Source organism: Rhinolophus sinicus, linkage group LG01, assembly GCF_036562045.2.
Source record: "Rhinolophus sinicus isolate RSC01 linkage group LG01, ASM3656204v1, whole genome shotgun sequence".
Lineage (NCBI taxonomy): Eukaryota > Metazoa > Chordata > Mammalia > Chiroptera > Rhinolophidae > Rhinolophus > Rhinolophus sinicus.
In genome coordinates, this window is record NC_133751.1 from 45,923,001 (window position 1) to 45,937,631 (window position 14,631).

The following is a 14,631-nucleotide window of genomic DNA, read 5'->3' on the forward strand; positions in this document are numbered from 1 at the left end:
GAGATTACTTGCATTAGACCTTGATATATTTCCGTGCAATAAGTCAGGGTGTTTTTCCTTCTGTCCTCTGAAGTTCAGGCCTGTTGTGCTGAGTGCTCCTATCTTCTGTTCAAAATACTATGGATAGAGGTATTAGTTAGAGGAGAAGGAGGAGGAGAGTGTTGCAGTTATAATTTTGTTGTGGAGGACAGTTGCCCTCACGTTACCCCAAATGGAGACAGAATTGCAGGCCCTACAGAGGCTGCAAAGCTGGTGTAAGTGCAGGATCTAGCCTAACATCATGTGCTTTTGACGCACTCACTATTGACCTGCAAAGTGTTTACATTTTTAAAAAACAAGTTGACAGGAGGCTTTACATTTTTAAAAAATTTAGATTGCCAGTATCTTTTTAAAAATTGGAAAACAGGCATCACTGTCCACAATTCTTCATGAGAGCAATCTGCTGGTCCTGGCCCCCCTGCAGGCGATGCAGGAGTCACCCTGTCACCAGGGTCCTACCACCCCATTCTCTCCCCAAAGCTGAATGCAAATTGCTGCCTTGTTGCATTCCAGTTGTTGTTTTTTCCAAAATCAGAGTGAAAAGGAAAGTGACATATTTCTGGCATCTTTGTCTCTGTCAAAAGCAAGGAAATGAAAATAGGCCAGAGGGACAAGTTTTTCTAATATCAGACCCACCGCCCACGACCTCTGCAGCCCCTGCCGTCCTTTGAGTTTGTTTCCTTTCTTACATGAAGCACCTCTTCTCACCAACTTAGGTTCTGTGGGTTGAAACTCCAGGGGCTCAAGCTGCCTGGTGGCTCAGCCTGGATCACTAAACCTACATCAGAACTGCTACAATTTCACAAATGGAGCCTTCTTAAAGATACACAGAGGCCCTTTCTGGCTTTCAAATGCTGTCAATGGGTGGGAGGGCGCATGGATAGGGGACAAGGGGTTAGGAGCAGGGAGGGGGGGTTGTAAACTGTTTGACAGTGTGATGTCACTTAAAATGTAGTCTTTATTCATACATTTTTCTCATAAATTGGTATTGCCTTGGAGAGATTTTTCTGCCATCAGCCCCTGCTTCTTTCATTGGAATTTAGTAGTTACAAAACCTGGGGATATTTCTTTCTTTCTCTCTCTCTCTCTCTCTCTCTCTCTCTCTCTCTCTCTCTCCCTCCCTCCCTCCCTCCCTCCCTCCCTCCCTCCCTCCCTCTCTTCCTCCCTCCCTCCCTTCCTTCCTTTCTTTTTTTAAGAGAAAACACCATAAACATATATGGGGAAAATGGTACCTGGTAGAAATGAAGGTGTCTGCCAGGTGGTTTTAGTGGTCAGGTATGAAATCAATGACGCAGTAACTGCATATCCTTTTCACAGGGCCATCCCTATAGTGTAATTGCTACCTGAGGAGAATTTCCCAGTTCTTAGAATTGTGAACTACGTGAAGTACAAGCACACTCTCCTTCATGTGATCTAAACTAAAAACTCAAGAGTTGAATTATACGTGCTTAGGAATAGGTTTTAGAAAGAATATTGATGATTTGTCAACTCTTCATCTTTCCTTTAAAACTTCTTTGTTTTTGTTTGCTGGCCAAGTACCTATGAGTTGAGACCAATCTGGAATCCCTGCTATGTTTTTCATTCATCACATAAAGCCCTCCATTCAGACCTTCTGATATATGTAGCCAAACCTAAGGAGTATTATTTCCTTGCAGAGTATTGTATCTCCAAAGTCACCTGCAGAATAATTTCTACCACATTAGTTCTCATTCTCCTTGTGCATGATTTTAGGTCTTTTTTATTTATACAGAATTTCATTACTGGGTTAAAGGAAAACAAAGTATAGTTTATAGGCAGCAAATATAATCCCTGGTAAGAAGCATCAAAACAGAGTTGGGAAAGTGAAAAATATAGATTGGAAATAGGTTCATTTTCCAAAGAAACTGTGTGTGTGTGTGTGTGTGTGTGTGTGTGTGTGTGTGTGTGTGTGTAGCAGAATGGCAGGAAGTTAATTTGTTTTTCTTAATTTTTTAATTTTTCAATTACAGTTGATATTCAATATTATATTAGTTTCAGGTGTATAAGCTAGTTATTAGATATTTATATACTTCTGAAGTCATCACCCTGATAAGTCTAGTACCCACCTGGCACTATACATATATATTACAATATTATTAACTATATTCTCTATGCTGTACTTTACATCCCCATGACTATTGTGTAACTGCCCATTTGTACTTCTTAATTCCATCCCCTTTTTACCCAGACCCTAACTCCCCTCCCACCTGGCAACCCTCAGTTTGTTCTCTGTATCTGTGTGTTTGTTTCTGTTTTGTTTGTTTATTTTTTGTTTTACATTCGACATATAAGTAAAATCACATGGCATTTTTCTTTGTCTGACAAATTTCACTCAGCATAATACTTCCAGGTCCATTCATGTTGTCGCAAATGGCAAATTTTCGTTGTTTTTTTATGGCCAAATAATATACTATTGTTTATATGTACCACGTCTCTATCCATTTGTCTATCCGTGGACACCTAGGTTGCTTCCATAGCTTGGCTACTTAAGTAACACTACAATGAACATAGAGGTGCATATGCCCTTCTGAAGTCGTCTTTTGGATTTCTTCTGATAAATACCCAGAAGTAGAATTGCTGAGTCACATGGTAGTTCTAGTTTTAATTTTTTGAGGAATCGCCATGCTGTTTTCCATAGTGGCTGCACCAATTTACAATCCCACCAATAGTGCACAAGGGTTCCCTTTTCTCTACATCCTCCCCAACACTTGCTGTTTGTTGATTTATTGATGATACCCAATCTGAAAGGTGGAAGGTGATACCTCATTGTGGTGTTTATTTATATCTCTTTAATGGTGCTTGACATTGAGCATCTTTTCATATGTCTGTTAGCCATCTGTGTGTCTCCTTTGGAGAAGTGTCTATTCAGATCCTCTGCCCATTTTTCAGTCAGATTATTTGGGTTGTTTTCGTATTAGGTTGTATGAATTCCTTACATAATTTGGATATTAACCCCTTATCGAATGTATCATTGACAAATATCTTCTCCCATTCAGGAGGCTGCTTTTTCGTTTTGTTGATGGTTTCCTTTGCTGTGCAAAAGTTTTTTAGTTTCATATAGTCCCATTTGTTCTTTTTGCTATTGTTTCCCTTGTCCAAGGAGACATATCCAAAAAAATATTACTAAGAGTGATGTCAGAAAGTTTGCTGCCTATGTTTTCTTCAAGGAGTTTTACAGTGTCAGGCCTTTCATTTAAATCTTTAATGCATTTTGAGTTTATTCTTGTATATGATTTAATAAAGTGGTCTAGTTTCATTTTTTTGCATGTTATCTGTCCAGTTTTCCCAATGCCATTTATTGAATAGACTGTCTTTACCCCGTTGTATATTCTTGCTTTCTTTGTCATACATTAACTGACCATATAGGTGTGGGTTTCTTTCTGGTTTCTATTCTGTTCCATTGATCTATGTATCTTTTTATGCCAGTACCATGCTGACATCGTATATAACTGTTACAGTTCCACTGACTCTATTCCTTATGGTGTACTCCACATCCTGTGAATATCTATCTATCTATCTATCTATCTATCTATCTATCTATCTATCTATCTATATACACACACACATATGTATATATCCTGTGAATATATATATATATATATATATATATATATATATATATATATATATATAATTATAGTTGACATTCATTATTATTCAGCTTCAGGTAGTACCATGCTGTTTTGATTACCATAGACTTGGAGTATAGTTTGATATCAGGTAGCATGATACCTCCAACTTTGTTCTTCTTTATCAAAAGATTCATGGTCTTTTGTGGTTCCATATAAATTTTAGTATTATTGTAGTTCAGTGAAAAATGCTGTTGGTATTTTGATAGGGATTGCATTGACAATTTAATGATGTTATTTCTTTCCATACATGAGCACAGTATAGGCTTCCATTTATTTGTATCTTCTTCAATTTCTTTCTTCAGTGTCTTATAATTTTCTAAGTACAGGTCTTTTACCTCCTTTGTTAAATTTATTCCGAAGTATTGTATTCTTTTTGATGCAGTTGTAAATGGGATTGTTTTGTTAATTTTTCTTTCTGATAGTTCATTGCTACTGAATTAAAATAAAACCAAATTCTGAATATTAATTTTGCATCCTACTACTTTACTGAATTCATTTATTCGTTCTAATAGATTTTTGGTGACTCTTTGGGTTCTCTTTGCATGGTATCATGTCATCTGCAAATAATGATAGTTTTACTTCTTCCTTTCTAATTTGGATACCTTTTATATCCTTTTCTTGTCTGATTGTTGTGGTTAGGACTTCCAATACTATGTTAAATAGAAGTGGTGAAAGTGGATATTCTTGTCTTGCTCCTGATCTCAAGGAAACATTTTTATCTTATACCCCTGACTATAGGGTTAGCTGTGGATTTGTCATATATGGCCTTTATTATGTTGAGGTATGTTCCCTCTATTCCCACTGTTTTGAGAGTTTTTTATCATAATGGATCCTGGATTTTGTCAAATGCTTTTCTGCATCTATTGATATGATCATATTATTTATTTTCCTTCATTTTGTTTATGTGGTGTATCGTGGTAATTAATTTGCTGATATTGAACTTTCCTTGCATCCCATGAATAAATCCCATTTGATTATGGTTTATAGTTTTTTAATGTATTGCTGAATTCAGTTTGCTGATATTCTGTTGGATTTTTGCATCTATGTTCATACGTGTATTGGTCCATGATCCTTTTTTTTTTTTTTTTTTGTAATATCTTTGTCTTCTTTTGGAATCAGGGTAATGGCCTCATAAAATGAGCTTAGGAGCATTCCCTCTCTTCAGCTTTTTGGAATAGTTTGAGAAGGATAGGTGTTAATTCTTCTCCGAATATTTGGTAGCATTCACCTGTGAAGCCATCTGGTCCAGGACTCTTGTTTGTTGTGAGTTTTTTGATTACTGATTTGATTTCATTAGTAATTATTCATCTGTTCAGATTTTGTTTCTTCTTGATTCAATCTTAGAAGATTGTAAGTTTCTAGGAATTTCTCCATTTCTTCCAGATTGTTCAGTTTGTCAGTGTATGATTGTCTATAGTATTTTCTTATCCTTTTTATTTACATGGTGTCAGTTGTCACTTGTCCTCTTTCATTTCTGATTTTATTTGTTTGGGTCCTCTCACTTTTTTCTTTTTTTTTCTGATGAGTCTGGTTAAAGGTTTATCAAAGGTTTGGTTATCTTTTCAAAGAAACAGCTCTTTTTTGTATTAACTTTTAAAACTCTATTTTGTATATGTCCTCTTTGATATTTATTATTTCCTTCTTTTTACTTACTTTGGACTTTGTTCTTCTTTATGTAGTTCCTTTAGGTGCAAGTTTAGATTCTTTATTTGAGATGTTTCTTGAGGTAGGGCTGTATTGCTATAAATTTCCCTCTTAGAACTGCTTTGGCTATGTCTCACAGATTTGGATCATTGTGTTTTCATAATCATTTGTCTCAGGGTATCTTTTGATTTCTTCCTTGATCTTGTTGTTAACCCATTCATTGTTTAGTAGCATGTTATTTAGCCTCCATGTGTTTGTGTGTTTTTCAGTTTTCTTCATGTAATTGATTTCTAGTTTCATACCATTGTGATAGGATAAGATGCTTGGTTTAATTTCAGTCTTGTTAAATTCATTGAGAGTTGTTTTGGGGCCTAACATGTGGTCTATCTTGGAAAATGTTCCATGTTCACTTGAATTGAATGTATATTCTGCTGTTTTGGGGTGAAATGTTCTAAAAATATTAATTAAATGCATATGGCATGATGTGTTATTTAAGGCTACTGTTTTCTTGTTGATTTTCTGTCTGGATTATCTAGCCATCATGTCAATGGGGTGTTAAAGTCCTCTACTATGACTGTATTACTGTCAATCTCTCCCTTTATGTCCATCAATATTTGCTTTATATATCTAGGTGCTCCTACATTGGTTGAATAAATGTTTACAAGGGTTATATCCTCTTGTTGGATTGATCCCTTAATCATTATATAATGTCCTTCTTTGTCCCTTGTTATTGCCTTTGTTTTAAAACCTGTTTTGTCTAAGTTTTGCTACTACAGCTTCTTTTTTAATTTCCATTGACATGAAATATCTTTTCCTATCCCTATACTTTCAATCCATATGTATCTTTCGATCTAAAGTTGATCTCTTGTAGGTAGCATATCTATGGGTCTTGTTTTCTTATCCATTCAGTCACCTTATGTCTTTTGATTAGAGTATTTAATCCATTTACATTTAAAGTAGTTATTGACAAGTATGTAGTTATTACCATTTTATTACTCATATTTTTGACAATTTTCCTCTTCCCCCTTTCCTTTCCTCCTCCTCCTTCTCCTTCTCCTTCTTCTTCAAGAAGTCCCTTTAACATTTCTTATAATACTGGTTTGGTGGCAATAAACTCCTTCAACTTTCTCTTGTTTGAGAAGTACTTTATCTCTCCCTCAACTAAATGAAAGCCTTGTTGTGTAGAGTCTTGGTTGTAGGTCCTTACTCTTCACCACTTTGAATATTTTGTGCCAATCCCTTCTAGCCTGTAAAGTTTCTGTTGAGAAAACAGCTGACAGTCTTATGGGAGTTCCCTTGTAGGTAACTAACTGCTTTTTTTCTTGGTGCTTTTAAGATTCTCTCTTTGTCTTTGACCTTTGGCATTTTAATGATGATGTATTTTGGTGTGAGCTTCTTTGGGTTCATCTAGTTTGGAACTCTCTGTGCTGCCTGGGCTTGTATGTCTGTTTCCTTTGCCAGGTTAGGGAAGTTTCCATCACTGCTTCTTTAAATAGGTTTTCAATTCCTTACTCTCTCTCTTCTCCTTCTGGTTTCCCTATGATGTGAATGTTGTTATGCTTCATGTTGTGCCAGAGGTCCCTTAAACTATCCTCATTTTGTTTGGATTTTTTTTTCCTGTTCCAATTGGCTGTTTTCTGTTATCTTGTCTTCCAAATCACTAATTAGATTCTCTACTTCATCTACTCTGCTGTAGATTCCTTCTAGTGTATTCTTCATTTTAGTTATTATATTCTTCATTTCTGACTGTTTCTTTTTTATGGTTTTTATCTCTTTGTATAAGTTCTCACTGAGTTAATTCATTTGTCCCTTAAGTTCATTGAGCATCCTTATAAACAGTGTTTTGAACTCTGTATCTGGTAGATTGCCTGTCTTCATTTTGTTTAGATCTTTTTCTGGAGATTTATCTTTTTTTTTTCATTTGGGACATGTTTTGTTTTTGTTTTTGTTTTGTTTGCTTGTTTGTTTGTTTTTGTCTCTTCATTTTAGCTGCCTCTGTGTTTGTGCTATGTATTACGTATTAGGTAGATTTGCTGTGCCTTTCAGTCTTGATATGGTGGCTTTTTGTAGTAGTTATCCTGTGGGGCTCAGTGGCAAAGTATCCCTGATCACCTGAGCCAGGTCCTCCAGCAGTGTCTGTTGTGTGTGTTGTGTGTGCCTTCCAATTGTAGTTGAGCTTTGATTGCTGTTGGCACATAGGTGGATGGGACTGACCTTAAGGCTGATATCTGTGAGGACTGGCTGTGACTACAGCAGATGAACTATTGTGTAAAGGCTCACTTCATGGAATGGGATTCGCTGTAGCCAGGCTCTGGTGCTTGCTGAGTTCAGCCTTTGGGCATGTTGTCTGTGGATCTGATTGGGTCATGTTCTTGTGTGGTCTGATGCTGATCATCGGGAGTGTTAGTTCTGGGGCCTTTCATTTACTTTGAGTAAACTCCTGAATGTTTCTTTCTGAAGTGGATTTCTTAACATGCCTCCTTTTTATCCTCATATTTGATGCTCATTTGTCTGGATTTAGAATTCTGCATTGTTCCGCTCAGAGGTGACATTTGAATAGAGACTTGAAGATACTGAATACTAAATAATTCCTGGGTTAAAAAGGAATCACAAAATATTTACAAGTGACTGTATTGAAGATACAATATATAAAAAAACATATGATATACTCAGAGGTAAATATGTAGTAGAATATTTAAAGAATAGTGTTTTAAGAAAAGATAACTTAACATATAGAAATCTATTTATGTAATTCACTCTAGTAGCAATAAAGGAAGACAACAATATGATCATCTCAATACATCCTAAATTTTTAAAAAATGAAATTCAACAACACTTGCTTTTTGTTAAAATTCTTAACCATCTAGAAAAAGAGATAAACTTCCATACTTTAATAATGAATGTTTGGGATGGCCGGTTAGCTCAGTTGGTTAGAGCATGTTGCTACTAACACCAAGGTTGCTGGTTCGATCCCCGCATAGGCCACTTTGAGCTGTGCCCTTCTTTAAAAAAAAAAAAAAGGAAGGGAAATAATGAATATTTGTGTCTGCACCTCACAGTACACCAAAATCAGTAATAAAACATTAGAAGTATTCCCATTAAAGTCAAGACTAAGTCTCAGTATACAAGATTGTATAAGGTGCCCTAGGCAACACAATAAGAAATTAATAATAATAATAATAATAATAATAATATTAAATAAGAACTATAAATGTTAGAAAATAAGAAACTAAAAATCTTGATATATAAATAATATGATAATGTTATTTGAAAATCCAAAATAAATAAGTAAACTTACTAGAGCTGGCCAAAAAGTTAATACAGTAAGATTGAAAAAGTAATCCTAGTATTCCTATACATTAATAATAACCAATTAGAAAATATCTTGAATATTGTTCACAATTTCAAAAAGGAAAAAACACACAAAACATGTAGGATATTTACTTAATAAGAAATACACAAGATTTCTGTGAAGAAAGTAGTAATGAATGGAATTACTCAGTAATGAATGAAATTACTCAGTATAGTAAAGTTGGCAATCCACCTAAAATTAATCTGTAATTTAATGCAAAGCCAAACAAACACTTAAAAGCTAATTCTAAAATATATTTGGAAGTGAGACTAGACAATAAAGACAAATGAAGGTAAAATGTCTTCTAAAACCTCCTAATATATCACAGCATGTTTTGAAATTAAAAGAGCTTGAAACTGAGGGAAGACAAAAAGATACATAAATAGTGGAATAGAATAGAGTCCAGAAAGTGAATTTAAAATATCATAAAGTTTGTATTTTAAACTATTAGATACAGGAACATATTTTTATAATATTAGAGTAATTTAAACCCTGTTATGACTAAACCTAGAAGCTAAAAATCAAATGATTGATAGATTTGAGTAAATAACATTTTAAACCTTTGTATGACCCAATAAAATCCATACATAAAGTAGTGACAAGAAATAGATTGGGAGAAAATATTTGCAACCTATATAACAAAGAATCACATACAGGATATAAAAGAATTTCTAATAATTAACAAGAAAAAAATAAACGCAATGGGGAAAAAAAATGGGTGAAGAATACGACCAGGCAATTTTAAAAAGAGGAAACATAGATGGTTAGCTAACAAATAAAAATGTGATTCACCTCAATAGTAGTCAGAGAAACGAAAGTTAAAACAAAAATGAGATGTAATTTTTCAATTATCAGAATGGTAAATTTTTTAAAAATTGCTAAGTTCCACTGTTGAGGAGAATGTGAAGACAGGAGTAATTCAATATCCTTCCCAGCCAGGACTTCCACTTTGAGATACATATAGTGGACACTGTTGGCAACCTGGCCAGCATTTCCTCCCCCTAGAATCCTGATTTCTTCAGTATTGCCCCTCCCCTTCACCACCTTTATGCCTCAAGGGAAGTTCACCCACAGGGATAGTTCTGATTGAACCAGAGATTCAGCGATTGGTCAGCGATTGGTCAAAATTCTGGACAATAAGAGGCAAGGAGAATTTTGCTAGAAGTTTTCAGAAAAGTTCTTCCTCATTCTTAAGGAGCATATCAAGAAGCCAATCTTACTTTCTCCCACAGTTCATGAGCAAGGAAGAAAATAGCCCTGAAGCTTCTCCCACCACTAAAATTCCTCTTATGTGGACTAATAATTTTCCTACCACGTGCCAGATAATAATGTTCTGGGTGCTAGGAACACACAGTGTATAAAACAGACAAAACTCACTGCTTATGAAACAGTCTACTTGGGGAAATAGAAATAATATAAAATAAATACATAAAATACATACTCTGAGAAATTCCAGGGCAGAGAAAGGGGATTGGAAATGTTGCAGTACAATTTCGACAGGATAGTCAGGGGAGACCTCCATGAAAAGGGGATGTTTGCACAAATTCTTGAAGGAGGGAGGAAGAAAGCCATGTTCAAATATGAGAGGAAAAGATTCCAGGGAGAGGAAAAAGTCAGTGCAAAAGTGCAGAGGCCCAAGAATGCCTGGAAAGTTCAAGGAAAAGCAAGAAGCCCTGCGGGGCTAGACCAAAGTGAGCAAGGATAGAAGAGTAGGTGATAAGGTCAGAGAGATAAGAGGGGGCCAGATGTGTGGGGCCTTGTATAACATTATAATGGCTTTGGTTTTTTGCTGTGAATGAAATGAGCAGCCATTGGAGGGTTTAGAGGGGCTGTCTTTAGTTCCATTTTATCAAGATAACCCTGGTTGCTGAGTTGGCTAGGCTATACAGGGACAAGGGCGGAATAAGGAGAGTAAGAGTTCACTGCAATAATCCAGGGAGAAGACTATGGCTTGAATCAGGATGGTGCAGTGCAGTTGTGGAAAATAGTTGAATGCTGGATATATTTTGAAGATAGAGCCAACAAGGTTTGCTAATGGACAAGATATGAGGTGTGAGGAAAAGAGGAAAGTCAAGAAATACTCCAAAGTTTTGAGCGTAAGCAACTTCTGAGAATGGAGTTGCCCTTAACTGAGAAGAAGGAAAGCTGGTTTGGGATGGAGGTGGGTTTGGTTCAATTTTGTTAAGTTTGAGATATTCATGTCTAAATGTGGAAACATCAAGTAGGCATTTGGATATTCGAGTCTGGATTTCAGGGGAAAGATTGATTAGGAGGTAAAAATTTGAGAGTTGTCAGAATTCACAGGTCACTTAAAGTCATGAGATTTGTGATGAGATCACCAAGGAAGTGGAGAGAAAGAGGGAAGAAATTAAAGGATTTAGCTCTGGGGCACACCAATGTTAAGACTTAGGAAAGCCATCAGGGAGGAACCGGCAAGGAGACTGAGAAAGAGCAACCAAGAAGATATGAAAAAAATCCAGGGAAGCATATTGTCCTGAAAGCCAAGTGAAGAAAGTATTTTAAGAAGGAGGGAGCAATCAACAGTCGAATGCTGCCAATCAGTCAGCATAACATAATGGCAAAAATAAAGGCTTTGAAGCTATTCTGCCAGATTCAAATCCAGCTCTGCCATTTATTTGCTATGTGACCTTGAAAAAGTCACTACATCTCTGTGTCTCCTTCATCTGCAAAAGGGCATTATAATGGCTCCTATTTCAGATCATTATTGTGAGGCTTCAGTGTCTAAATTTGCTTAACACACTTAGAGTAGTGCCTAACACATAGTGCCTAGTATTAATGGCAGCTATGATTATTATTTTTGTTGGACATTTTTATTATTTTTTCTTCCAGTTTTATTAAGATATCATTGACATACAGCACTGTATAAGTTTAAGGTGTACAGCATAATAACTTGACTTACATATAATGTGAAATGATTACGACAGTAAGTTTAGTTAACATCCATCATGTCATTTAGATACAAAAAAAAAACAAAAAACGTGTTTTTTTTTTCCTTGTGATGAGAACTCTTAGGATCTGTTCTCCTAACAAGTTTCAAATATACAGTGCCAAATATGATTATTATTACATTTAATAGTAGCAAGAAGTAGTAGGAGGAGGAAGAACAAGGAAAGAACTGAAACTTGACCCTTGGCTTTAGCAATATGGAAGTCATTTGTGACATTGACAAAAAGCAACTTGGATAGAATGGTGAGGGCAAAAGCTTGTTTAAAGTGATGTCGTGTCCAAAAGAAAATGAGAGAAGATGAACTGGAGACAGTAAGTATAGGAACTTTTTTCTTGAAAAAATAAAAGGGGCAGAGAAATAATTTGGTAGCTATAGACAGAAATTTGATATGAGAGGACTTTTTTATTATAGGAGAAATAACAGGTTTCAAATCGTGAGTATATTTATTTTAAATATACCTGAATCAGAGCTTGGCCTCAGAGGAGTCAGTTTGAATTCTTGCCGGTGATGGACAGAGAAAATGGAGGGAGGGCTGTGGAGCACCGTAAAGGAGTTAACCTCCAGTCACCTCACATTATATGAATTCATTTATTATATATCTCTCACATACTACTAGAATGTAAGTCCATAGAACGGGCCCTTGTTTTATCCCCTGCTATCTCTCCATCACCTGGAATAGTAGCTAGTACAGTGTAGGCATTTAATAAATATTTGCTAAATGGAAGCCTATTTCCCGTGAAAATTTGAGACCCAGAAAATAATTGCTTGCCTGGCTCATTATGTCAGAGTTTGATCTAACTGAGTCTCCTGGTTCCCAATACAAGGAACATTCCAGAAGTAGGAAAACCTGGGTTTCAGCATTCACATTCTGTTCTTCAGAGCAGTATTAAGGAAAGTTACATCTATTTAAAAGGTTAAAATGAGGCAGAAAAAAAATGGAACAACTTCCCACTTCTTTTCAAGATTATCCTAAGTCATTGCAAACATTATTTTTATTCTGTTGAAAGTTAAATTTTATTGATGATATGACTGTTAAATAATTAAAACATAGAAGTCTTGAAAAATCTATAAATGATCTAACAAAACTAGTCATTTGCTGAACAATGAAAATGAAATTTTTAAAAATTGCCACAAATCTTGACCTTCTTCCTTTTACACACACTATGTATTTTTCAAGGACTGTAAACAATTGAAAATTTGTAAATATGGTCCTTTGAGGTAAACAGTTAAATTATGTATAAATGTAGCAGACACTTACTTCCACAAAGCTCACCAGTAATAGGAATTTTTATGCAATTAGAAGAGTGACCTTTTTGTCTTATTCCTCAGTTTAATAAACTATATACAGCATAAGATTAGAAGATTAAGAGAAGAATTGTATTTCTCTGTAGTATCTACTCCTGGATGTTTAGTGGTATTATTAAGTAGCAATGAATCAATCTATCCATATATAAAACTTTCACTATATTTATCTATCTGTATCTACATCTATCTATTGATAGATATAGATATAAATATAGACATAGATGTAGATGTAGGTGTAGGCGTAGGCGTAGGCGTAGGCATAGGCATAGGCATAGGCATAGGCATAGGTATAGGTATAGGTATAGGTATAGGTATAGGTATAGGTATAGGTATAGATAGATCTCAAGTCATGTAAAAATAGCACAGTTTTTTTACACATATGTAGTAAATTGGAATTTGCCCAATAGAAGGTTAATTTTACTTTTATTAAATCAAATTTTATAGCTGTTTTATAGTTCTGTAAAACCTCATAACTAGTTAAAACTGGAGAAACATTTTTAGAACGGACAGGGACTATAAAATGAAGCTAATTCATAGAGGTCTCCAGGTAATTATAGAGAGATTACTAGACTATTTCTACAAAAATATACAAAGTATGCCTAAATCAACATAGATGGAGACATGTAATGTGCCTGTACACAGAAGTTAAAAATTGGGTATCCAGGGGCAGCTGGTTAGCTCAGTTGGTTAGAGCGCGATGTTCTTAACAACAAGATTGCCGGTTCGATTCCCACATGGGCCACTGTGAGCTGTGCCCCCTGCAACTAGATTGAAACAACTACTTGACTTGGAACTGATGGGTCCTCGAAAAAACATACTTAAAATAAAAAAAATTTTAATTTTTAAAAATTGGGTCTCCAATCATGTAACCACATAAGTTTCCCTCTTGCTACATCTCTGAAAAGTATAACATTGTGAAATAAGACAGATAGTTTACCGGAGATTTTATCATCTTAGAAGTGGTCTCATCCTTTGACCTAGTAATCTCATTTCTGGAAGATTACTCCAGGCAGATAATCAAAAGGAAAAAAAATCTATGGTGTATGTTTGAAGATGTTCATTGCAGTTTTATTTATATAATTGTAGAATTGGTGGGGGGAACTCTAAATAACCAACCACAGGGAGATGTTTAACTAAATTGGAGTCTATCTACTTAATATAACATGTAATCATTAAATACATAGTATAAAATGTTCATTGTATAGAAATATGCATTTAATCTGTGTGTGTTTCATTAAACAGTTCAGTCTCAATCAATTCAGCTATTGTCATGTCCATATATATATGTAACTGTGTGAATGCTACCTGAGCTTAAGGGTAGGAAAAAAACAGATAAGTGGCACCTCTGATAAAATTTTGTTTTAAGAATGCATAATTCTGTCTGGTTGAGACACATGACACATTGATAAAGACTTTTGGGTTTTCAAGGTAATTATAAGTCATACCTAAGCAATCTCTATTCAGGCTTTCTCATTCATTGCAACTAGCCTTATGAAGCAGAGAAATTTAGTTTATTGATTCTAGGTATTTTGCTACCCTCTTCAAGTCATTTTATAATCCATTTTTCAGGCAATATGAAGTAACTCTATATTTCAGTGCACGTCCCTGCTATAGAAATGTGATTTTTGGCTTTGTAGCCCAAGTATGCGTTCCATGTGTGAATAGGAGTCTTG

At 35.2% G+C, this 14,631-nt stretch overlaps 1 long non-coding RNA gene and 1 other non-coding gene across 6 annotated transcripts in view; both read left to right on the forward strand.

Annotated features, from left to right (window-relative positions):
• The window catches only part of LOC109450257 (uncharacterized), a 641,742-nt gene that overhangs the window by 397,548 nt on the left and 229,563 nt on the right, over positions 1 to 14,631 (forward strand). The window lies entirely within an intron of this gene.
• On the forward strand, positions 8,245 to 8,318 carry TRNAS-ACU (transfer RNA serine (anticodon ACU)). The gene has a single exon. It is a non-coding gene; the product is annotated as a tRNA-Ser (tRNA).